General features: G+C 37.3%; 1 protein-coding gene across 5 annotated transcripts in view; it reads left to right on the forward strand.

The window, feature by feature from the left end:
* The first annotated feature begins 1,539 nt into the window (after window positions 1-1,539).
* The window catches only part of fam168a (family with sequence similarity 168 member A), a 59,371-nt gene continuing 35,923 nt past the window's right edge, over window positions 1,540-24,987 (forward strand). Inside the window, exon 1 of one of the 5 annotated variants that reach the window (XM_047153233.2) lies at window positions 1,540-1,907. The gene's annotated coding sequence lies outside the window, so the exon portion shown is untranslated. The remainder of the gene's footprint in view (window positions 1,908-24,987) is intronic. The other 4 variants (XM_047153232.2, XM_017466268.3, XM_017466267.3 and 1 more) reach the window with 4 other exon arrangements.

Raw genomic sequence — 24,987 nt, forward strand, 5'->3', positions numbered from 1 at the left:
AAGGCTGCAACTTTAACAAAATGTGAAAAAATTGAAAGGGTCTGAATACTGTCTGAATGCACTGTATGTATCCTATGCTGTAAACCAAAATGCACCCTGTCAGTTCACTCCTAGTCACCTAATGGGTCACATTACTGTCAGACAAGACAGTGGAATTGTGTCGCATTTTTTTTTAGCTGTAACTGCTATTAACTATATTTACCATCACAGTCAAGATGCCATTGTATCTTTCGGTGTTAGGTTTATACCTTCTGTAGCACAGCAATTTCCATCAAGAACAATAATCGATCTATCTATCAATCTATCTATTTTATATGCCTAAACAAATAAAGTATTTAGGAAAGACAGGATCAACCAGGACTATTTTGGCTCATCAACCTAATTCTAGTAGCATAAAGCTAGATTATTGGTGTCAAAATGAAGAGGGGGCACAACCTTACACAGATACTCAAGTTCTGGAGGGCCACAACTAAACAAACAGTTCTGTTTTTTATCTTCTAATACAAAGTTCACTGAAAGAAAGGCTTGGCAATTATGTTAACAAGGACATTTTTGGTATCCATAAAAAAAAACTGCTACGTTTGATTTCAATGAGAATGATGTTAAGGACCCAACACACATAGATGCATAAAAATTACACTGTTTAATTAATTAATTAATTAATCAATTAGTTAATTAAAAATTGAACCAGGGTTTAACTTTTGACAGAACATATTCTGACATGTACATGCTTTATTAGTGAGGTTTCTGTCATTCACATCTGCATTAAGGAAGATGGAGGAGAATCTGATCATGATTGTCAGTGCACATCCAAAGTTTAGCAGAAAGCCTTCCAGGAAGAGTGGAGGTTATTATAACAACAGCAAAGGTGGGACTAGATCTGGAATGGGGTGTTTAAAAAAAGCGCATATAGGTGTAATGGGCAGGTGTTCAAAAACCTTTGGCCACATAGTTTACGCCCAGAAATCTTATCCCGTCCTAACAGCACTTTAGTATCCACATTAACGAGGGCCTAAAACTTCCAACAGAACTAAAAATTTAACACAAGATGGCGCCGTTATACCTCCTTTGGTCAAACAGCAAACTGCTATAGCTTGTGCGTTATAAACTGTTAGTTCGTCACGAGGCCAGTCGCTTTGCATTTGTCATTAGAAACATGCTAGCGGCAAGAAAAGCATCTCTGTTTACGGTCACTTGTTTGTGTGACTTTTGGGACAGTTTATTTAAATCACGGTGGCGTAATGTGAAAATATGTGCAGTGTAATGTACATTCGTTGTGTGACATGATAATCTGTGGTTAATGTTCAAAAACGTACTAGCCCAGTATCCAGGTCCAGACCGTTAAATCCGCCAACAAAAATGTAGGCGCATGTTGATGACGCAACGAACTACAAAACATCACCAGGTTGTCGTTCTGCTGCTCCGAAATCATGTTGGGATTTGTAGTCCAACTTGATTTGGACTACAGCACATTCGAATCCCCAAATGTGTCCTTTTTCCCCATATAGGTGCACTACATGTAAAATGCAATAATGGCTTCTGCACATTGTGTAGTGCACTATGTTTCCAAAAGGGGCCATTTTGGATTTAACCAAGGTCCTCCGCTTGTGTGCTTTGCTACTGCGTGCTCCTCTGTGCCCCCCTCCCTTTTGTTCTTTCTCTCTTTCGGCATCCCCCCATCCCCCACTCTCTCTCTCTCTCTCTCTCTCTCTCTCTCTCTCTCACACCATGAGTGTGTGTATGTGTGTGTGAATGCTTCTGCGTTTCCATACCGCCTGCAAGAAAAAAGCCCCCAAATCGCTGGAGCAAAGTGGGAAAAAACAAGCCGAAGGAGAAAAGGCCAGAGGGAAAGAACACGTTCATAACGGACTTATACACGCAAATCTGCCTCTATAATTATCATATCGGTAAGTCTAATCATGCATGTTAATAATTTTAAAATTCTCTTTAATGTCAACAGAATGTAGTAACTGTTCCAAGTCAGAAATGGCCTGGTGTGTGTGTTGTTGAAAAGCTTCAGTGTTTGGAAGACAACTTGCAGGAAGCCTATAAACAACCATCAAGCCATTTCTTCACAAGTGGTTTAATATGTTTTGTTTATTTGTTGAGGTTTATATATATATATATATATATATATATATATATATATATATATGAGAGAGAGAGAGAGAGAGAGAGAGAGATAAGTAGTGAAAGATGTATTAAGAAAGGAGCCAGGAAGATAGAGACAGAGGGAGAGAAAGAGCATGGCCACTTGTCTCCATCTGCCTGTCATGCATTTCTCCACAGAGCAGAGAACAGAGGAAGGCAGAGGGATTCAAAATGGTGCTGGGACTCTCTCTCTCTCTCTCTCTCTCTCTCTCTCTGTGTGCGCGCGCGCATTGTGAAAAATCATTGTGTGTTGGTTATGGCACATGGTGCAGATTTTGGGGGTTAGTGAGTGAAAGCAAAAATCAGAGATCTTTTTATATTGAGCCATACATAAAAGCTCAGCATCTTTTGTTCATTTTTGTAAAATCCTAATATTAAATTACAGTGCATTTAAAACATACCATCCATATTTGAATGTTGAACACATTCTTACACAGTGGTTTATTTGTTCCCATCCTGACTTAGTTACATCTATTAGGGATGGGTGATTTGATATTGATTTTGTGAAAAATTACATCACACACACTTTAAGATTAACAACCCAGTCCTTTTTTTTTTTTTTAAGTAGTTGATATGTGGAATTTAACTTTTGTCCCAGTTGTTTCATTTCACCTCATTTGTTTTTGGGGAAAATAAATTCTTTTAGATTATGCTTTCTGCATTTTGCTTGCCATTTAAGAAACCTATATATCATAATGCATACTAGGTTTCTTCAAATGTCATGATGTATTGCTGCCTTATCAGTAGTCTTAGTTGTAAGGCCCGCTCACACCAGGACGTTTTTCGCAGAGCGTTAAACGGTCCGTTCACACCCAGGCGTTAAATGTGGCGATGCGCTGAATGAAGTGCAAATTCACTCCCTGGCAGTGGATGGTGCTTATTGAAAAGCAGAAATACCCCGATACACAAGGCGGCGCCGCACAACTTTCTGTTTCTGACACCCCTTATCTACGTCTTCAAGCTGTTCATACACTTTGCAAAATCACTAAAGCACATATGCGCTTTTGTGAAATGTAAGGTATTTGGTGACTTGGCCACTTCAACAAATACTTATTAAAGCTAAATCCTTAAAGTTCTTATTTTAAGCAATAAACTCTTTTTAAATAAGTAATGAATTGAATTATATCAAAGTCACAGCAATAGCATTCACATACTTATGGGATGACCCAGATTATATATTTATTTTAATCTAATTTTGTTTGGGGATGGGGTGGGTATAAGGCAACTATTGTTGTGCCCAAAAAAGTTACTGTTCCTGCAAACTGATGAAGTGTTGACTATGAATGGTCTTTTTTTGTGGTCAATATGATAATACAGTGACTCGATAATGGAACACTTAGCTATTTGAATAAGAGGTCAAGAACACATATATGCATATATATGCAAGGTGCAAAATAAATACAGTGGATTATCAATCAGATTATCATTTCCAGGGAAGAGACAAAGAAACAAACCATGCTATTTAGTGCTTGCATTTCAGTGACATCAAAAATAGCCACAACATAATAAATACACTTGTATAGTATCTAGTATGTAATTTTGAATCTGGTGTTTTCAGAGGATACCTTGTTTGTGTGTGAGCATTTTATTTTGGGTATGTCACTTATGGACTCTAACTAAAATGGTGGGTGCTGGTATCTTCTTTGTCTTCTTTTTCGGGTTCTTCTTTATCGGTAAGTCAGTTTTGTACTTGAGTGCCATCAAGTCGAACTTTTATGTAACTTCAGCAGCTCCAGGCAGGTGAATAAAAGCGTGAATCTCATTGGTTATCCAGGTTTTGACACGGTGCATCAAAAAAAAAAACAGAATCCCTCAATGTTAAAAAAAAAATTGACGCTTTGGCACCACACATTTAATGCCTGGGTGTGAACACTCCCATTGACAGCCATTGAGGCATTAAACGGACTGTTTTTCGTGCTGCAAAAATTGTCCCGGTGTGAACAGGGCTGTAGTCTTGCTGTAGTGATGCTATTATAATCAATCAAGTTCTGCTTAACGTAAAAGGTGTGTTAACACTATAGGTTCTGGTGTTAATCATATTTGGGCCTGTTTTACTTCATATTATGTTTAAAGCTGGTGACATTTTTGCCACGTCTCACGTTGTGTTTTTTTCCACTTGCATGTGTAAGTGAAGCATTAACTGCATAGATATCCACCGAAAAGTACACTTTCATTTTTCTGTGAACTTTATTTAAAATCATAATTTACAAATATGTCATGATTGTGCAAGCTGTAGTTGCATAGCAACATGTAAAGTAGTGTTAGTCATTTTGGGAAAACAATAAATACCCATGCTACCTGTTCACTGTTAAACCATCTGATGTCACGTTCTTGGGTGAACTGTTTTGGAATTACATGTGCAATCCTTCCATATCAGCATTATCACTGTATGAAAAGGATGCTCATTCAGCCCTTTGCTGGATGATCCTGGATGCTGAGGTCCTGAACAAGACCCAAACAAGCAACCCATCATATCTTGTGACACAGCCATGGACGATGTACACTTGATTGTGGTAGTGGAAATGCATACAACAAACAAAATATGTTCAGTAACTAGTACAACCTACCCTAATTTAATTGTCAGGCTAAGTGCAAATGTAACAAGATATCTAACAAGGTAAAAGTTAACAAGCCAGACAGCTCTTGAACTAGGCTAATACCATTACCATTAATAAACAGTTAATATCTCTCTCAAAACAAACACACAAAAAAGCATAGCCAAAAATTCACCCACTTATAACTTCACCCACTTATAACTAATTGAATGTTGCTGTTATATTAAAAATATTAAAAAGGAAGAGCACTGATGTTGTTTTTCCTGACAGTGGCACTTACAGAAATACAGATGATATGCAAGTAGTGTAAAATCAGAGCGAGAATGGTGATTCTACAGTCAGTCAGAGATGTACCAGTGATATCGATATCATGTCATAATATCACCCAGCCCTAGTCTATGTAAAATCTTCTGTGAAATATAGCTATAAAGCGTTCTTTTACTTCAAGGTCACAACTACATTGGGGAAAAAACTGATATTACACAGTCTATAATGTAATTAGGAAATATTGGCATTCCAGTGTTATAGATTGTGAGCATAAATGTGCTGAATATGGACAGGGAAATAGCACAGGACTGTGGACTCAGGACTGTGGCTTGATTTTTCTGTGGGGTTTTCAAAATTTGCGATGCAACTTTCAGAGTTTTTGTGGAAAACTACTTGAAATGGTGAAATTGCAATTGCACGAAAACTGAGCCTTTCATCATGATGTTTGTTGGTGAATGAGACCTTTTTTGCTGTATTTATGATCGACAAACACCCATCTAAAAGGGCTTTGGCTGAATGCGCATTATGACGTCACATGACACATCTTGGCCTGAATCTTCTGAAAAATTGGAAGCTCCTCTGAATACTGTGGAATTTGCTTGTTTTTGCGTTAATTTCTACAATCGCAAAATCCTGAAGGTACTGATTAAACTTGTGTAGGTGTGAATTCAACACTGCAGGTGACCCCTCTGTATGCTTTTCATAGTTGGCCCACTTTTAGATTAAAAACAATAAATAAAACAGCTGCTTTTACACCTCTACTCTTTGCTCCTCCAGCCTTCAATTAAAGCTATTGTATGGTAACACTATTCATATTGTTTTCTGCTTGATGTATCGCTTTGCTTGTATGTCGACATTTGTAAGTTCTTTGGAAAAAAGTGTCTGCTAAATAAATAAATATAGATAATAGATTAGTATTGTAAGATTTCAGATTGAGTAAGTGGTTTAGGATTTACAGCTTCCCATTTCAGTGAACAGTCCGATAATTGTGTGTATACAAAGTCAATAGTGATGCTTATTCATTCATTTATTCATTCATTTTTTCATTCATCTTCAGTAACCACTTCATCCTGGTCAGGGTCACGGAGGATCCTGAGTCTATCAAAGGAACACTGGGCTTGTGGCAGGAATGCACCAGCCCATTGCAGAGCACCACATGTACACACACACATTCACACATTTGTTCACACCTAGGGGCAATTTAGCAAAGCCTATCCAGCTGTTGGCATGTGTTTTGTGAGGTAAATTCAACATTGTTTTTTAATCATATAAAGACACACACACACACACACACACACACACACACACACACACACATATGCCCCCAGGGTGCGTTGGTTTCCCCAGATTGCCAGGAGCAGAGGATGCTGGGTGATTCTGACTTGTGTCTACTAGAAATCCCCCGTAGCTTTTCATCAGTGATACGGAATGTCACGATAATGGAATTTGACTTTCAGAACATTGAGCTACACTGAAATCGATGATGACAGTGATTATTGAAATCTTTTTATTTTATAATAGGGTAGGCGGATTCATCAGGATGGATGTGCATGAAGTCTGTAACTCCTTTTTTTATTTATTTATTTATTTATTTTTTATTTATTCACTTAGCAGATGTTTTTATCCAAAGCGACTTTTATCCAAAGTTCCAAGTGGACTACATATTAAAGATTACCACATTTTGAGAAATATTTAAAGTAACAGCTGCACAAAAATATGACAGTGTATAATTCATGCTGAGGAAAATATTGTCATCCCAACCCACACACTATGAATGAAAACACATTATATTTGTGACATTTTAGTTTCTATACCATAGTAGAACAAGGTAAATGTATATGGTAAATTTGCAGTTCATATAAGTAGTATTTACGTTCTGTGTGTTTACATAATATATAATTATGTAATTAAATGACTGTAAAACCAGTAACCATATAGAGTCCAAAAAGGTACAATTGGGACACTGCATTAGTGAATTTTTGTACCCAGTTCACACTTGGTATTAACATCCATCTCATTATGATCATAAGTGGAAAGCCAAGATGCATAGCCTTTCATGCCTGGCTGCATGCTTTCTCATCTATTGCAAATGCTATTCACATCCACATCTGATGGCTAAATTTATACTGGCAATACTTACAAACTTCCTTTCCAAATCCCTATACATTTTAAAGACCATCATCTGAATGTCTTCTGATATTAAAAAGTAACATCATAATGCTTTTCTTAATGAGCCAGTATTTAAAAAAAAATCCTAAGTTGACTAGTTCGTTCAACAAGTCTTGTATCATTACAAATATTGTCACAAGTAAAGAATATCTCTGAGAATGAGTAGAACCATTCTCTGACACAGATAATCTATAGGGCCAGTTGATCAAAATTAAAGAAAGGGGCACTGGGATCAAGATTTTAAAACACCCAACTACAGCATAACCTGCTAAACTATAGTAATCAATATTCCAACAGAACACAACAAACCAACATATTATATATCAGTGGTTCTCAACCCTTTTGTAGCCAGGCGCATCTTATGAAATGTAAAATAAATTCGACTGACTCCCTAAGTATAGATTTATTTCATCACTATTTTTTTTAATTTTTTTTTTTTTTTTTTTTTTTTACATTTGCCAAATATTGGGCATGGATCATTGTATTCCACAGATGGAACATGAGTAGACTTTTGTACTTGGACCCCTACATTTAATATCTGGTGGCAGAATGTGTGTGGAAACTTTGGATACCCAAAACCCAATCAGCAGTTCTCATCTGACCTCAGAGAAGCTGAATAGGACACTTTAGGTTTGCCCATAGCCATTATAATTAGCTCTCATTAGACATTATGTTTCCACACTTTAACGTCTTGATTATATGCGTGTTTACGAGGGCAGTTAGTGGTTTGTGAAGTCCAATTGTCTCATAATGTCGCTAGCTTGCTAGTTGCAGTAATGTTAGCAGATGGCAGTAACGTTAGCTGTTGTACCCTGTGTTAGCTAAGCATTTTTAATGCATGCTTTTCAGTAATCAGTGAAGAGAACAAGAGAAAAGGAAGACGTGCATAGAGAAAGAGAGAGATAGCATAGATTTTGGAAAAATGGAAGTACAGCAGCACATCCTGCATTGTGATTTATTCATGATGAAGTGGGTCACATTTCTGCGTGTGGACCTCACTAAAACTTGAATGAGGTTACAGACACATTCGTCCCAGACCACAGCGAATGTGAAAGGGGCCTGAGTCAAATCTGTAGTGAGTTGCTTAAGTGAGTGACTAATTGCTGTAGTCAGCTTTGCATGATTCTTGCTTATTTTGGAATTGGTGTGTCAGTAACAGCATATTGTTGTGTTGGGATTGCTAATTGTCAGAGATATGGTGGCATTACCACCATGTCACTGGGATGTTGTTTGTGTCAAAACTGCGCATCATTCTTCCTCGCCTCTCCCTCATACAGTCTCCTGATTCTCTCGTATCCTCTTTTTTCCTCCTACACTCTAGGGAGCCGTCGTGAGGAGTTATTTTAGAGAATGTCAACTCGCTTAAACATGGCCCCAGCAGGGCAGGGACTGTGCCAGTCTGCAACTGCGGGTATTTTTGGACCGTGTGTGGGCAGACACTACGAATCCCTGCTTTTCTTTCTGCTGCAAAAGAAAAATGTAGCTGTGTGCTTACTGACCTTGCCTCAAATAGAACGATTTTCTGATCACACAAGGGTCACTATGATCATCATTAATTCCATTCCAATATTCATTTCAATATTAATTCCATTCCAATATGATCATCATTATTAACATCGAAATGGGGCTGTAGCGAAAAGAGCAGAGATATACAAATTTGAGACACAAGATTCAGAAGGCCACATCAGCATTTTTCTGAGCCCTTGAAGGGCCATAAACATGTTTTCTATTCTATCAATGAACACCAATACACATGGCTCTGGGCAGCATTGTAGAGCAGCACTTGGCTTTGCCTGGTCCCGCCAGCATTTTACAATTTTGTGATCGTAGAAATTAACGTAAAATCAAAAAAACTCAGCAATTCACGGAGGAGCTTGCAATTTTGGAAGATTTGGGCCAAGACGTGTCATGTGAGGTCATCACAACATGCATTCAGCCCAAGCCCTCTTTGATTCACATGCACCGAACATGAGTACAGCGAAAAGGTCTCATTTACCAACAAACATCACTGCAAAAGACCATGCAAAGCAATTTTGTGCAATTACAATTTCAATTCAAGTAGTTTTCCTCAAAAAAAAAGCACAAAACAGACACAGCCAAATCAAGCATTTTTGGCTGCAACAATCACAAAAAAAAACTCCATGAAATCCTATACAGACTGATTTCCACCTGATAGCCCCCCCCCCCCCCCCATTTTCAAAAGAATGTGGGAAAACCAACATGGCCAAAATTTCTGGAATGGAAAATGACAAGGCGTTCATATGAGCGGACAAGGCTTGCTGCGATAGTCAGTGTTACCGGTGTACACAGTGTTCGGCTGCACACCGATTAAATCACCCGCCCCCATTGTCGTTTTGCTTTTTTATAGTAAATAAAAATCATTTAGTTCAGTTAGAGAACAGACACTACTATTAAAAACTGAATGTGTCCGCTCAATTCAGCATGAGCCGAATGAGTCAGAGTCACAGCACAGATCAGCAGGAGTCATATTTCATTTATTGCATGACGAGAGTGAGGTGAACTGGCTGGCAAGACGATGGCGGAAGGTTTGGTTTCAAAGCGAAATGTAAAAGTGCCTATTTGGAAATATTTTGGATTTAAACCAATTTTGGGTGATGAGGTGAAACTACCACCTAATGTTACGCTTCAGTGTTATCCAAAATCTCCATTCCCAATATGGTTTATACCACCAGAGTGGTAGATTCAAGAGCAGTACAACTTTTCCACTTAAGGGTCTGATAATAAAACAAAGTGAAATTAAATTGCATACACGTTATGAAATAAGAAATAACAGACCACAGACTAACTACCTGGCCAGAAGCCATGATGGTAAATTTTTAACCCAGGCAAAACTACATTACAATGGGAAACCAAAACCCTGTGAACAAACTGTTTTCAAGAATATCCATGTGTGGAAGGGGCCTCAGTGTCCGATCAGGAGATTCCTAATAAATACGTATTCATAAATGACTCGGTGACTTCATTCCTCCTACTTGAGATCCAAGGCATATTCATGTTCCCATATATGGCTTCCAGACACACATATGGACTTAAGGACTGCCAAATTTGCATATATGAATTAATGATTTTCTCTATGTGGTCTTCTGAACTGCAGATCATATTGAATAATCAGCCAAGGTTAATTTATTATCAAAATTCTGTCTCGACCAGACACAGCTTAGGCAGTTTTCATGTTTTGAAAAAAATAATTTCAGCGTCATGACTAAGCTTTAGCTAGATCTCCTGTGGAAGTGTGTAAAAGGCTTGTGGGGGTAGGAGTGTTTTTCTATTGTGCGTTCACTCTCTGGAGTATGAATGATTTCACTGCACCACTCAGGCACCCTGAGGCAAAATACACATACACACACACACACTTACTACACGTTCTTGATGGCTCCTGCTGGTACGTGGGCTGTGCATGAGACAGAATTAGCATGTCCACCAGCTGCCTGTTCATCTGTGAGTGCGAGTGTGAGTGCTTTCCAGAGGTGCTAATGAGAGGCAGAGGGCTCTGGTGTTAACATAAAAGGTCAGATGGATGAAACTTCTGGGTTTGTATTTCCATTGAACTTCTAACTCTGTCACGTGGAGGCTGTGTGGAAGTATCGTCATTTTCCCTGCAGTCCATTCAGAAGTTTTACTTAGGATAACTGAGTATATGTTAACTGCATGTTTAGTAGCTAACATTTTCTTTCTGTTTTGATTAACAGTCGTTTTTATGTTTATAGTGTGACCTTGCTAGCACTGATTAAACTTTGGTTCTGTGTATACTTTGCTACAATTAAACCTGCTGTTGTTTTTTTTTAATACCATTATAAATATGAAGAAAATACATAATCATCAAGATATGAAATTCTAAAATTGGCATAAGCCTGTTTGCTAGAATTTGGTCAGCTTATTTCGTCACCACATGGGGTGTGTGTGTGTGTGTGTGTGTGTGTGTGTGTGTGTGTGTGTGTGTGTGTGTGTGTGTGAACTGCCAAATATGGTTTAATTTAGCATCACTTAGAGCATAGTACCCAGCCAAAAAAGAGTGATCGCAGTGAGATATGACTGCTATGGAGTGACATTGGTTGCATAGTAATGATCATGAGGGTGGAGTTATAGTGATTGATGATGACTGATGAGGTAGTGGTGATGGAGTGAGTGTAATGAGGGTGGAGTGATTTGCATGTATGGTATTAAACAGACTTACAATTATCTCATTTATGCAACTGCACAGTTGGGGACTTTGCTCAAGACCCCAGCATGGGGGTGCTGGGAGTTGAACTCACAACCTTTTGATTAGTCCAATGTCTTAACCACTGAGCTACCAGTGCCCTAAATAACAGCTGTACCAACGAACAATACACCAGCAACCAAACCAACAATAGCCAATGCCTTAACCACACATGATGGTGTGACTATACTGGACTGAGTGTGAAGCAGTGATCATGATGGAAAGATGGTCATAAGGAGATTATGTTGATGAGGGTGGAGGTAATTTATGCTAATTATTTAGCTGGAGGCAGCTCATCAGACCAGAGTCTACCTACAGGGCTATAGCTCAGAAAGGGGAGTTTTTCAGACTTTTGTAGATTTTTACTTATTTATTTATTTATTTTAACTCTCTCTGGTCTGATTAGCAAATTGATGACATGGCTTTAAAAACAAAAGTCAAGGATGCTAACAATGCTTAAAGATGAATTAACAAAAAGTTTGCATTTATTCTCTTTGCATAAAATTTATATCATCTGGTCAGAAGTTGTGGTGCTAGTAATAAGTATCAACTAGAAACAACACAACCATTTCAAACTGTCTTATTCATAACTTAAGCTAATTGTTATAGGGATAGTTCTCCCAGAAATGTAGCTCCAAACTCATAAGACTTTCATTCATCTTCAGAACACAAATGAAGACATTTTTAATGAAACCTGGGAGTTTTCTGTCCCTCCATTTACAGTCCAAGTAACCAAAACTTTCGAGCTCAAAAGTTCATAAAGGCATTGTAAAAGTAATCCATGTAACTCCAGTGGTTTAATCCCAATTTTATGAAGCAATACGAATGCTTTATGTATGCAAAAAATCTAAATATTCACAAAATATCTTCACTTTCGCATAGATCTCCGACACGCGTTCACGAGAGAACCATGTGACGCATGTGTGTTGTGTTGACACGGGAGTTGGTATTAAACCACTGAAGTCACATGGATTACTTTTACGATGCCATTATGAACTTTTTGGAGCTTGAAAGTTTTGGTTACTTGGATTGTAAATGGAGGGACAGAAATCTCCAAGGTTTCATTAAAATGTCTTCATTTGTGTTCCGAAGATGACGAAAGTCTTAATGGGTTTGGAACGACATGAGGGTGAGTAATTTATGACAGAATATTGGATATTCTGAATATTGGTTCATATTTTGGATGAACTTTAAGCATTTAAATGTAATTGTTGTCACTATTCAGTCATGTTAGTTGCTTATCTGGACCGTTTATTTAAGTGGACCTTTACAATTTTTAGTTGAATACCCCTGAACTAAACACTAAAGAAATGAGTAAGCAAGCTCAAAACTCAGTTTTTACACTGTTGTTCTGAGTATAATGTGCTGGAGCACTGAAAGGCAGCCAGAATGGGCTTTTATGAAGGCCAGGAGAACAAAATACAATGACTCTATCATCAGCTCTCATGTAGTTCCCCTGAGGGTGTTCAGAAAGAAAAAGGGTGTATTGTGTAATTTTGAGAGTCTTAATTAAGTCCCTTGAAGTTCTGTTTTGTTATGTTAGTGTGGATTGTGTGTATAAGCTGTGAAATTGAGGTCCATTTGTTTTCAGATTTTGTTTATCTCTGCACTTATTTGAACAAGTTTGTCCTTTGCTGGAGTCCTGTGTAAATGTTGGATGGCATTCAGAACATAAAGTATGTGTGGGTGACAAAGAAAAAATTTGTAAACACTATTTTAAAGGCACTGAAGTATGTCATTTTTAAGCAACTGTTAAGTAGTATTGCACGAGCAAGAAAGCGGGTTATACTGAATAACGACATGGCTATGTTTTGGCTGTACGTAATCACAGCAGTGCCAATATTCAGTATAACCGCACAATTGCAAGTGCGATATTTATTTTTGTACAACGATTCTATAAACAAGAAATTAATATCAAGTAAGTGAAATTTCAGATTCAATATGGCCAAATATTTTGGGGTTTTTTTGTTGTTGTTGATGATGATGTTTTTTTTTTCTTGCGTCACTAGTGGAAATAGATCCCAAAGAAGCCACACTCACTTATAGCACAATGGCTAGCTAGCTGGTTCACATTGATTTGTACATTCCCATTATAGTTGTTTCCAGTAAAACTGTCCTCTCTTCTTCCTTTTCATCATCGTCTGATGAGGTTTAATATTTTAAATTAAAAGTTATATTCCTGAAAATTATCATTTGCCATGTATGCTGTTGATGTCGCTAACACTACTTTTAGTAACTGTTTTGAACTAGGTCATGGAGTTTTACATGGCAAACAGACAAGCAGAGTGGTACGCACAATGCAACGTTCCAGTATGGTTATAGGCAATATAGGCACTCAACCAATCAAATTAGCAGTCTGGAAATAAATAATTTTTATACAGGATTTCACTCAATTATTGGTTCTTTCTTAAGAACCATACTTTCTTGCTATAGTGTGATGTATTAATATTTGAGCACATGATCTCTCTCTCTTTCGCTTGTCCCCCCCCCCCATTGTTTGTGTTGTTCTCGCAGTTGGACCTCACAGTTTGCACACGTACACAGAGTGCTAGTGTGTGGCCAGTCTCTCAAACAGAGCGCCTCTTTAAGCTAGTCTCTTTATGATGAATAATTCAGGGATGCCCCCCCCCTCCCTTTGTGTATTTGTGTTTTAGTAGGGTGCATGTGTGTGAACGATGAACCTATCAGATCAGAGTGACACAGCAGGTGAAATCTTCTGTGCATTATGAGTAAAGCAAGAGCGAGAGGGATGCGCATACACTCAGTGAGAGAGAGACACAAACGCACACCAATACAGGCAACGTCACATGCATAAGTAACAATGAGTGTTGGACTTATTAATGCAAGACTCTACAGGTAGAAATTACAATTATTGGTAAAGCTTTTTTCACATTTTTGGATTCTTCTGTTGAATTTTGATATTGCATTAGCACTTTTTAAGATTTTTTTTTTTATTTCAGTGTTTTTGTTCACCTGCAACCACAGCATGATCTGAAAGTTAACAGATTTGAAGAGGGTTTTAAGCTCCACCCACAACAAATTGTCCTATTTTCCTGAAAAGCTTGTTTCCTGATAATACAGTGCCCTCCACTAATGTTAGCCCTTGGTAAATATGAGCAAAGCAGCCTGTGGAAAATTGTCTTTATTGTTTAACCTTTTTGACCTTTTGTTAAAAAACTTCACAAAAATACTCTGCTCTCATGGATCTCAAACAATTGCAAACAAAACACAGGTTTATCAAAAAAAAAAAAAATCTTTGATGAATGTAGGTGTGCAACAATTATTGGCACCCTTTTAGTTAATACTTTGTGCTACCTCCCTTTGCCAAGATAACAGCTCTGATACTTCTCCTATAATGCCTGATGATGTTGATCTGAGACCGTTCCTCCATACAGAATCTCTCCAGATCCTTCACATTTCGAGCTCCACGCTGGTGGACTCTCCTCTTCAGTTCACCCCACAGGTTTTCTATGGGTTTCAAGTCAGGGGACTGGGATGGCCATGGCAGGACCTTGATTTTGTGGTCAGTAAACCATTTTTGTGTTGATGGATCTTTTGGATCATTGTCTTGCTGGAAGATCCAACCACGGCCCATTTTAAGCTTTCAGGTAGTCAGGTCTTCATTTAATATCTGTTGATATTTGATAGAGTCCATGATGCCATGTATCTTAACAAAATGTCTAAGTTCACTAGCAGATAAACAGCTCCAAAACATTAAAGAGCCGTCACCATATTTATCCATGGGCATGAGGTACTTTTCCATATGGCTACCTCTCTGTGTGCGCCAAAACCTCCTCTGGTGTTTATTGCCAAAAAGCTCTATTCTGGTTTCATCTGACCATAGAACCTGATCCCATTTTAAGGTCCAGTAGTGTCTGGCAAACTGAAGACGCTTGAGTTTGTTTTTGGATGAGAATAGAGGCTTTTTTTCTTGAAACCCTTCCAAACAACTTGTGGTGATGAAGGTGACTTCGAATTGTAGTTTTGGAGACTTTCTGACCCCAAGACGCAACTAACTTCTGCAATACACCAGCTGTGATCCTTGGAGATTTTTTGGCCACTTGAGCTGTCCTCTTCATAGTAGCATTGAGACAATATAGACACATGACCAATTCCAGGTTGATTCATAACATTTCCAGTTGACTGGAACTTCTTAATTATTGCCCTGATGGTGGAAATCGGCATTTTCAATGCTTGTGCTATTTTCTTATAGCCACTTCCCATTTTGTGAAGCTCAACAACCTTTTGCCGCACATCAGTTATATTCCTCGGTCTTACCCATTGTTATGAATGACTAAGGGAATTTGGCCTATGTGTTACCTCATGTTTATACCCCTGTGAAACAGGAAGTCATGGTTGAATAATTGAAGTTTATTTTATTTTTTTTATTTATTTTTTTAAAGAGATGGTAACGTTAAAGTGCCACAATATAACGTACAGGTAGGCATGAGAAAACTTGAGCTTGACAATTATGACAGAATTTAAGAACATAGTGTGAGTCATGACAAATGAATTTACCTCTGATAAACTAAATTTAATATTTTCTATTAATTTTACAGGCTGTATGCAAATAAACAACCACGGTTAACCTGTTCCACCTTGTAAACAAGTACAATAAACATCAATGTTCAGTGTTTGAAGTCTGCTCCTCTTAAATATATTTAAAGCTGCACTATTAGACATTTTCCACTGTCATGGTTCTGGGCTGGAGTCAGTTCTCGAACCGCTCTGTGTATATTGTGTATATATCTGAATAATCTCATATAGGATGTGATTGGGTGAGTACCCGTCAGATGCAAAGCGCTTTAGTTTAATGGCGTTCATTAGAAATGCGCCGATCAGGATTTTTACAGCCGATACTGATTTCTTGTCATGTTGATCGACCGATACCAATCTTTTTTTGTTTAAGCTTTAATCAGGAGGTCTGTCATAAACAGTTAAATGTGGGAGTAAGACGTGAAGTTGGAGGCTCCTGCTGATTTCGATTAAAATTGTAATTAATTAGCGCTTTTTGGTCATATAATATATTTTTACTTATTCTACATCATTTCCTTATTTGCACTTTGAACCTTGTGGCACATTAAGATGTCTGGAAAGAACACGAAAACCTAGGGTGCGCGCCGTGAGCAAGTCCCCTCCTCCCCCTGAATCCGCGTCCCCGAACAGTGACCCTGACTTCGCCGCACTCAAGCTTGAGTTGCTGGCTTCACTGAGGAAGGATATTGCCGATATTTTTAAAAAGGAGTTTCGGGCGATGTTCACTGATGTGCTGTCTACTATCCAGTTTGACCTGCAGGCCGTGAAAACACAGCAGGCTGGTGATAAAGTTGCTACAGAGGCTACCATATCAACACTGAAAGGTACTGTTGGGGAAATAGAGCACGCTCTCTCCAATTGCACCGATGACATAGTTCATATGAAGACTACTATCGAGTCTCTCACTGCGACCGTGACTCAATTAGAGAATAAATGTGAGGATTTGGAGTCAAGGTCACGGCGCAATAACGTTAGGATAGTTGGCGTTCCAGAGGGCGCTGACACCTGTACAACCGCTGCTGTAGCGGCCTTGTTAAAAGAAGCGTTTGGTCTGGAGAAGGAGCCAGTGCTGGACCGGTCCCACCGGACCCTTCATCCGAAGCCCAAGCCTGGTGAACAACCACGAGCTATTGTGTGCAGATTCCACTATCACAGTAACTGTGTTGATATTTTACGCCGTGCGAGAGAAATCCAGCAGATTAAAACGAGGGATTTGACCATCTCCGTTTTCCCTGATTACACAGCCAAGACAGCCCGGGCCCAGGCTGCGTTTAACGAGGTTCAGCTTCAACTTCGTGGTATTGAGGGAGCTCGCTATGGAATACTTCACCCAGCTCGGCTTCGCATTACATATAACGGTGTTCAGAGGACTTTATTTCAGCGGACGAAGCAGGAGACAACGTTAAACTCTTGATATCGGGGTGAACTGTATCACCTATATAGTGGAGTTTTTTTCACTTTTATTCTTTTTGTGCACTCGGCCTTCCAGCCCTACAGAATTCGGATTCTCATTGAAGATATTGTCAGTGCATTACTTCGTCTAGATTTTGTGGACTCAGTCGTCTTAAATTTACTTCTGTATTAATGTGCTTTTCTGTTTTGAGGCTCTGGGTTAGAGGGTTAGAGTTTATTTCATTTTATTAGTGTTGTTTCCTCAACTTTACATGCTACACTGTGTTATATTATTTGTTACAAGTCTTTAAAAGGTAAGGACGTTATATTTGTTAAAGTGTGCAGACTATTTATCAGATTTGAAGTCAGTAGGGGACTTTTCTCTTACTGGAATTTTTTTTTGTTTAGGTAATTTAGTTGGTTAGTTCGGCTTACTCTTTGAGTTGTTTTCACATTGTGGACAACTCTTCGTGGGAAACACTGCTGTCTCCCTTTATTTTATGGAGACTTTGGGTGTGGGGGGGAGGTTGAGGGGGAGGGGGGGTCCCACTCCGGCTGGGACAGGCACGCCTTTAAGATTTATTTGTTGGAACGTCAGAGGAAATCCTGTCAAGAGATCTAAGGTTTTTACATATTTGAAACGTCTTCCACTCGAACTTTAATCTGAAAGTAGGAGGGGTCGCTATTTTAATTGACAAAAGGTTACAGTTTTCGTCCACTAACGTTATCGCTGATGCGAACGGTAGATATATTATAGTTGCTGGTACTCTAATGCAAAGACAGGTATTGTATACGCTCCTAACTTAGATGAATTTAATTGTTTATTTATTTTTATTTATTTATTTATTATTATTATTATTATAAATGGCATCCCTTTGTTGTACACTTTATGGAGTTACAGACACTTCCCACTTAAATCTTTGTACCTGTTCTTGGGTTTTATAATATTTATATAACCAGCGACAGTTATTGAGTAGCCATGATGAGCCGGGGGGGGATGGGTTTTTGGTACTTTTAATTTTGTTTTCCTTTGTTTTGTTTTTTTGTTTTTTTTCTTTTTCTTCTTCTCAATGAAATAATAGCAATGACAAATATGGTTGGTTAATTGATAAATAAACAAGCATAAAATATTTATTTTTAAATATCTTAAACAATAAAGAGTCCTAATTACAAGTAGACTAACACAAAAATTATCCATATTAGGAAAAAAGAAGGCTAATAACCTTCTAAGGAAATAGCCTACTAAGATATTCAAATTCATATTAAATGAAACCCATTGTAATTAAACATTATTTAATTTCTTATATTTATATTTTATGAATTTATTTTAATGTCTTTTTTATATTAAATGATTCATTTTTAACTAAGCACATTTTCTGTCTTTATATTTTTTAGGGGTTTTTTTTGTTTGTTTGTTTCAGTTGTTCCTTTTGTTTCCCCAGTTGCTGCTATGTCTGCTGATAGTATTGCATTTTCGGGGGATTAAATCAAAACATGAAAACTGGAGTTGACTTTTCTAATGATATCTGGCGACCGTGAGCTTAAATGAAGCGTATGCGCTGTCTGTTAGAGTTGGTGAAGAGAGTGAAGGAGAGCGGCAACGTAGTGTATGTTTGCAGACTGAACAGGTGCTGCTCTTGATTATGATTGGTGAGGAATTATATAATAAAGAAGATTGAATTACACCCCACCTAGCATTATTATTAATTTACTTCACCTGACGCAGCTGTGTCTACACGAGCAGGTCACAGTCACGGGTTCAGGTCATTTTGGGTGATCAATAAAAGATGAAGGTTTGTGAGGTCGGCAAGTTGAGAGAAGCAGATGATGTACAGTGTTACTCTTGTCATCATATTAGCTTCTTTGCAGTATTTACATACTTGTGCGTTTGACTGAGGTGATGAAAAGCAGTGTGAAAGTAACTGTTGCACATTTTGGACTTCCTGTAGTTTTTATTCCAATTGTATTATACAACTTCGAACAGGTCACTCACACCGGTGCGACTAAATATTTTTTCACAGTCACACAAATGTACTTTTTAGTAGCAAATGTGAGGGAAATGGTCACACTAGAGCCCTGAGTATGCGTATACGCCTTCCTCCCCATCTTTAGCAGTTAACTGATGATGCATGCTTTGCGTCTGTCTCACACTTAGCTCGAGGTGTGTAATGAAGGTTTCAATTAGATTTTCATCCAAACACAGGGAGATCAATCATCCTGTAACAGTCATCCTGCTCATTACTGCCTCCTGTTTTTTCCACTGGGAGTGTGTATTTATGCCAAGCGGGTCTACCCTGTTATCATAGACCCTTGATAGCTCTATTCAATTTAATGTACTGAGCTATAAGTAGCTTTGTACTTAGGTTATATACAGTTGCAATCAAAATTATTCAACCCCCATTGCAAATCAGGTTGATTGTCAAAATTTACAGACACTATTTTGCTTTAGCTGTTTGCAATGAACAAATCAAACAAAAGCAATTGAAATAGTTCAACACAACGGATGCTTCAAGTGATTTTCCCCAGCTGTAGACTAGGTAATGTTTATCTCCTGCAATAATAGCCTCTCGGTATAACACCAGATTATTTACTGTTTACTGACCAACCTGCTGCAGTTTCATTCATCTGCATATTTTTAAATAGGTTTCATGTCACAGGTGTAGTGTACATTTGCAGAGGACAGAGCTGGCTTACATGGCAACAAACTTGGATAATAAAGTCTGTACACAAATTTGTAGTTATTGTCACATAATTATTATTGACAGTCCACACATACAGCATAATAATGATAATAATAACAACAACTTCATACATCAATATACTTTACACTGCAAAAATGTTTAGCAAGTGAACATAGCATGAATATAGGGAAATTCTTCTTATCATATATTTATAATAATGCTTATTTATGCATCTTATTATAAGATTACAGTAAACCAAATACATAATTATTAAACCTATTTCTAGACATTGTACTCATTGTACTCAAGCTTAAAATAGTCTTGTTCTGTTGTATTTTTCTCATTTTAACCATTGATTTTCAAAAAGAAGTCTAATTATCTGTCACTAGAATAATTTAAAGCTTAAAATATGTAAACTCATTTAAATATGCTGAATAGTCTTAGCTTTGATTTATAATAATCTCATAATAAAAAAATATTAGATATGTTTGCCCATATTAAATATTTCCACTTGCTAGGATATTATTTTTGCAGTACAAGCAGTAAAATCAAAAATGTTAAAAATTAAAAAAAAAAAATTAAAAAAAAAAAAAGGTAATAACTAATAGCAGTGACAGAAAGGAAGCAAGTGTGTAAAAATAGAATAAAGGTACAATAATTAAAATCATACAAAATAATTTGCTAGTAAAAGTAATACAAATGATAAATGCCCTGAGGCAGGAGGCCAGGATATACCCTGGATGGGACACCAGTCCATTGCAGGGCACCATGCGCGCACACACATTCACACACTCATTCACACCTAGAGGCAATTTTAGTGTAGCCAGTCAGCCTGCCTGCATGATTTTGGACAGTGGAAGGGGAGAGGACAAGACAGTGGAAGAACATGCAAAATATGACAAAGACAGAAACCCGAGCAAATAACCAGGATCACAGCAGAGACCCAGGGGCTATGGCAGATCAATGCTACCCACTGCACCATCATTCCACCCTGTGTATATATTATAGTTTTCCATGAACAATTAGTTCATTTTGAATTAATCTTTAATATGACTCAGGAACAGTGAGTTGTCTCAGAGTGATTCATTCATTTTTTTACCGCACATGCGCTGAAACATCCCCATAGGTTCTGTACAGGATACCGAAATTATTAGTTCACGTCTCAAGTCTCGAGTTCGTTCATCACGTCATAACCCCAGTAGAGATTGCATTAAACCTGTGGGGCAGAAATGGGATGAACGAACGACTTGAACCCGAAGACTTGAGAGGTGAACTAACAGACTGCATAGCCTGAAGATCCAGCTAAACTATTAATGAATCATTTCTGTTTCTCATAATTCTGCCTTGATTGCATTAGCAATATATAGTTTATTTTTTATCTCAAATGTGATCGTTTGCGTAAGTACTAGATGTTTTGGGGAATTTAACATGTAACGAGGTTCAAAGATCCGAGTCAGTAAAATGATCCGAACTTCCCATCACTACTTTTCAGACCCCTTTAGGGACTTTTTTTTTGCAAAAATAAATGCCTATTGACAAATCTAGTGACTTTTTGGACAAACCTTAGCGACTTTCTAAATGTTGCCAGTACTGTCCTGCAAGCGCAAGTTCTAGTTTTCCAGCTGTACTCACACCTCTGTCTGCGTCTGCTCTGTTCAGTGAGTGGCTGAGAGCCAGAGATTTAACAATGTCATGAATAACGAGACGCGTCATTATAACGAGAAGATACATATTAAAGGGGGAAAAAAAGATGTAACCTTGAAATTACCAACCTCAACAACAAGAAAAGGTCCAGTTTAGTGATTTTTTAAAAATTATTTTTAAAATTATTATTTAGTTAGTTAGGGGTTTTTTTTCTGTGGATTTTACTGATACTGCTAACTATAGTTGGGGAGTACCTGCCAATAACGATTAATCAGCTGATTAAAGTAAAATATCAAAGAACACTCAAAGTAAAATATTGCTGAACTTTTTTTTTTTTTTTAAATAGTAGACTCTACCATGAAAATTTACTGTACTGTATGAAATAATATATAAATACTAATATATGTTAACTATGAATAAATATTAAAGTAAATAAGATATAGCCAAACTCAACCAAAAAGTAACACTCCAAATAACAAATACAAATAAAGACAATCAAAAGAAATAAAAAAAAACATTCAAAGAACACAACAAAATTTGTCAGTGATCGTTTTATTTCGCCTCTAGAGACTGCTTTCGTACTTTATAAAGACAGCGGACCCCTCTCAGCTGCTCTGGTGTGGTCAACCTCTAATGTAATGTATTTCCAATGATATTTAATGTTCGTTACTTCTTCAAGATAATATTAGTCTATAGCAATTGAATGAAAGTGCCATTAGTGATCAGTAACTATGCACTCAATTCCATTCACGTTATTTCAGAATGTTACCTTTATTGTCATAATCTTCACTGATGGTAATAATATAGTTGGTGAAGATGGTGGTAATGGTACAGGACCCATCTATATTGCATAGTTACTGTACTGTGTGTGTGTGTGTGTGCACACACACATATAGAAATGTTGAGATGTGCTGATGTATTTGTGTGTTGGTTGCCCAGAATATGCGAACAGCATGTGTAACATTGGTGTTGTAACACTCTGTCCTGCTGGTGTTCTTGGTTTGCTTGGCTGTGTTCTCATTCTGATGCTTTGAGGCAGGTTATAAAAAGAGAAATTCATTATATAAATATGGTATGAAAACAAGGTTCCTTTTTTGGGGGGCGGGGGTGAGTGAACGAGAGAGAAAGTGCGCGCACGAGAGAGAAAGAGACTCAAGGGCACTGCAGCACTGCTTAGGTTCACTTCAATATAACAGACAAAAGGATGAAGGGCAAGTTATTCATATCCATTGTGAGGGGGAGGTGGAGAAGAAGGAATTTAGAATGTAAAGGTAGTGAAGGAAGGAAGGCAATTATTAAGTGATTGTGGGAAAGCGAAGGAAAAGGAGAGAAAGAGGTAGTGTTAAGATACAATCAAAGGGAAAGGAAATTAGGAAGATCAAAAAGAGGAGCAGGGGTGGACAAATTAGTAGCCTGGGCACCTAGAAATAAATGAATGTATGTTCGTGCTGGTTTTTTTGGGTTTTTTTTCTTCATTCTTCCTCTCAGTTCATTTGCCTTACAATGTGTTCACACTATTGAGCAATAAATCAGTCATGTGGGTTGTAGTTAGTCTCTTGGGGATATGTAGCGAGCATGACTGTTGCAACTTGTGGGTGTGTTTTGTGCGTTGTTACTGCTGATGACAGGGTTTTCCTTACCATAGAAAGGCTTAAGCTGAGTGAACGTAAAAACGTGATTTTAATTTTCATTAAAGCATTTTATTTGGTGAAATGAACAGACTTTCGATGTGTACAATGAGTGGTGCCAGCCTTCTTTTACAAATATGGTAAGGATAATTGTTGAAAACAACATGAAAAACTTAAAATAATTTCAAATTTCCTTCAAGTAATTTCAAACCCCCCAACCACCACCCCCTGGAACCCAGACTGTACCTAAGCCCTCTGAAAACCTAGGGAAACCCCTGGATGAGAAAGGGTAGTAACCAATAGCCTAAAGCACACTGTTTTTCCACAGTATACTGTTGACTTTTGTTTAAAATGATTTCACATTTTTAATAAGGTGGAAAAAAGTGTGAAAATTGGCTTTGATGTACGCTACATCCCACACTTCATTTTAGCGTTGTTAGCAGATTATCAGCATAAATTACCTGTGCTAGCAGGGTTGCCATTCATCCCTCATAATAAGGAATTGTCCCGTATTGAAAAATATTATTCTGTTAACTGTACAATTTATCATAGAGCTTTTTCTATTGCCCGTGATGGACTGTCTGATCTGAAACAGCATAAGGCAGGTTATAACCATGTCCAAGCAGCTACAAAGCAGAAGACAGAGCTGAGTCACGGATTTCCTTTTACCTCAGACTTCTCCTGAGTTGGAAATGGTATGTTGTTTTTGTTATGCACTGTTCTTTTAAGGTTTTTGACTGAATGATGAGGGTTTTCCAGAATAGCATTAACTAATAATGAAAAAAAAAAATGCTTGGTCTACCTAACTAATTGGGATACTATCAAGCTAGCTAACATTTAGGCTAAATATTAGATTGTGTAAACAAGTAGCCAAGGTTGCTAACAAGTTAGTTAACATCAGGCTATCTATTATATTATGCTATACAACTTGGACTAATCAATTCAGTGCAATTAGCCTAATCATGCTGATAATATGCCATTATTTTATAATATGTAGGCATTATAATTTAGATTCTATTATGTCAATTTATTTAAAAAGTCTAAACAAAAAACTATACCAGTCAATCATTATAATTCATAAATATGATTTTATATATATATATATATATATATATATATATATATATATATATATATATATATATATATATATATATAAAATATGTATAATATATAAATCCCTTTCTATCCAATGCTAGTGTTACAACTAATGATTATTTTCATAATCGGTCTATTATTTTTTTGATTAATCCAGTAACTTTCAGTTTATTTAAAATACTAGTGTTTCATTTGAGATGATACCACCTTTCTAAAATTCACATATTAGACGATAGAGTACATAGTGCATAGTGTAAGTGTATTTGGAACAGAAGTGACATAATGAGTAAACATGCCGCGTGCAGACCAACTAATCGATAATGAGATTCCTTGACAATGATTTTCAGAATCGATTATTATCGATTAGTTTTTGCTGCTTTAATCCATACAATGGAAAGTCATCGTTTTTCTATGATTATAGATGTTGTTTAAATACTGCAATTGTAAATCCATGGAAGCAGGAAAATGTTTTAAAGGCAGCAACATTTTTAACAAGTAGAACTAAGTGTGAATTAAGTGGCATTAAGGGGATGCTTCCACCACCAAGTCTATTCCTTCTTATTACTAACTTGTATGCCTGCAATACCCTTAAAATATATTTCAGAGAGGTAGGAAGCTATTGCAGAAGGACTATCAGGTATCTGATC

The sequence above is a fragment of the Ictalurus punctatus genome, chromosome 4, assembly GCF_001660625.3.
Source record: "Ictalurus punctatus breed USDA103 chromosome 4, Coco_2.0, whole genome shotgun sequence".
Lineage (NCBI taxonomy): Eukaryota > Metazoa > Chordata > Actinopteri > Siluriformes > Ictaluridae > Ictalurus > Ictalurus punctatus.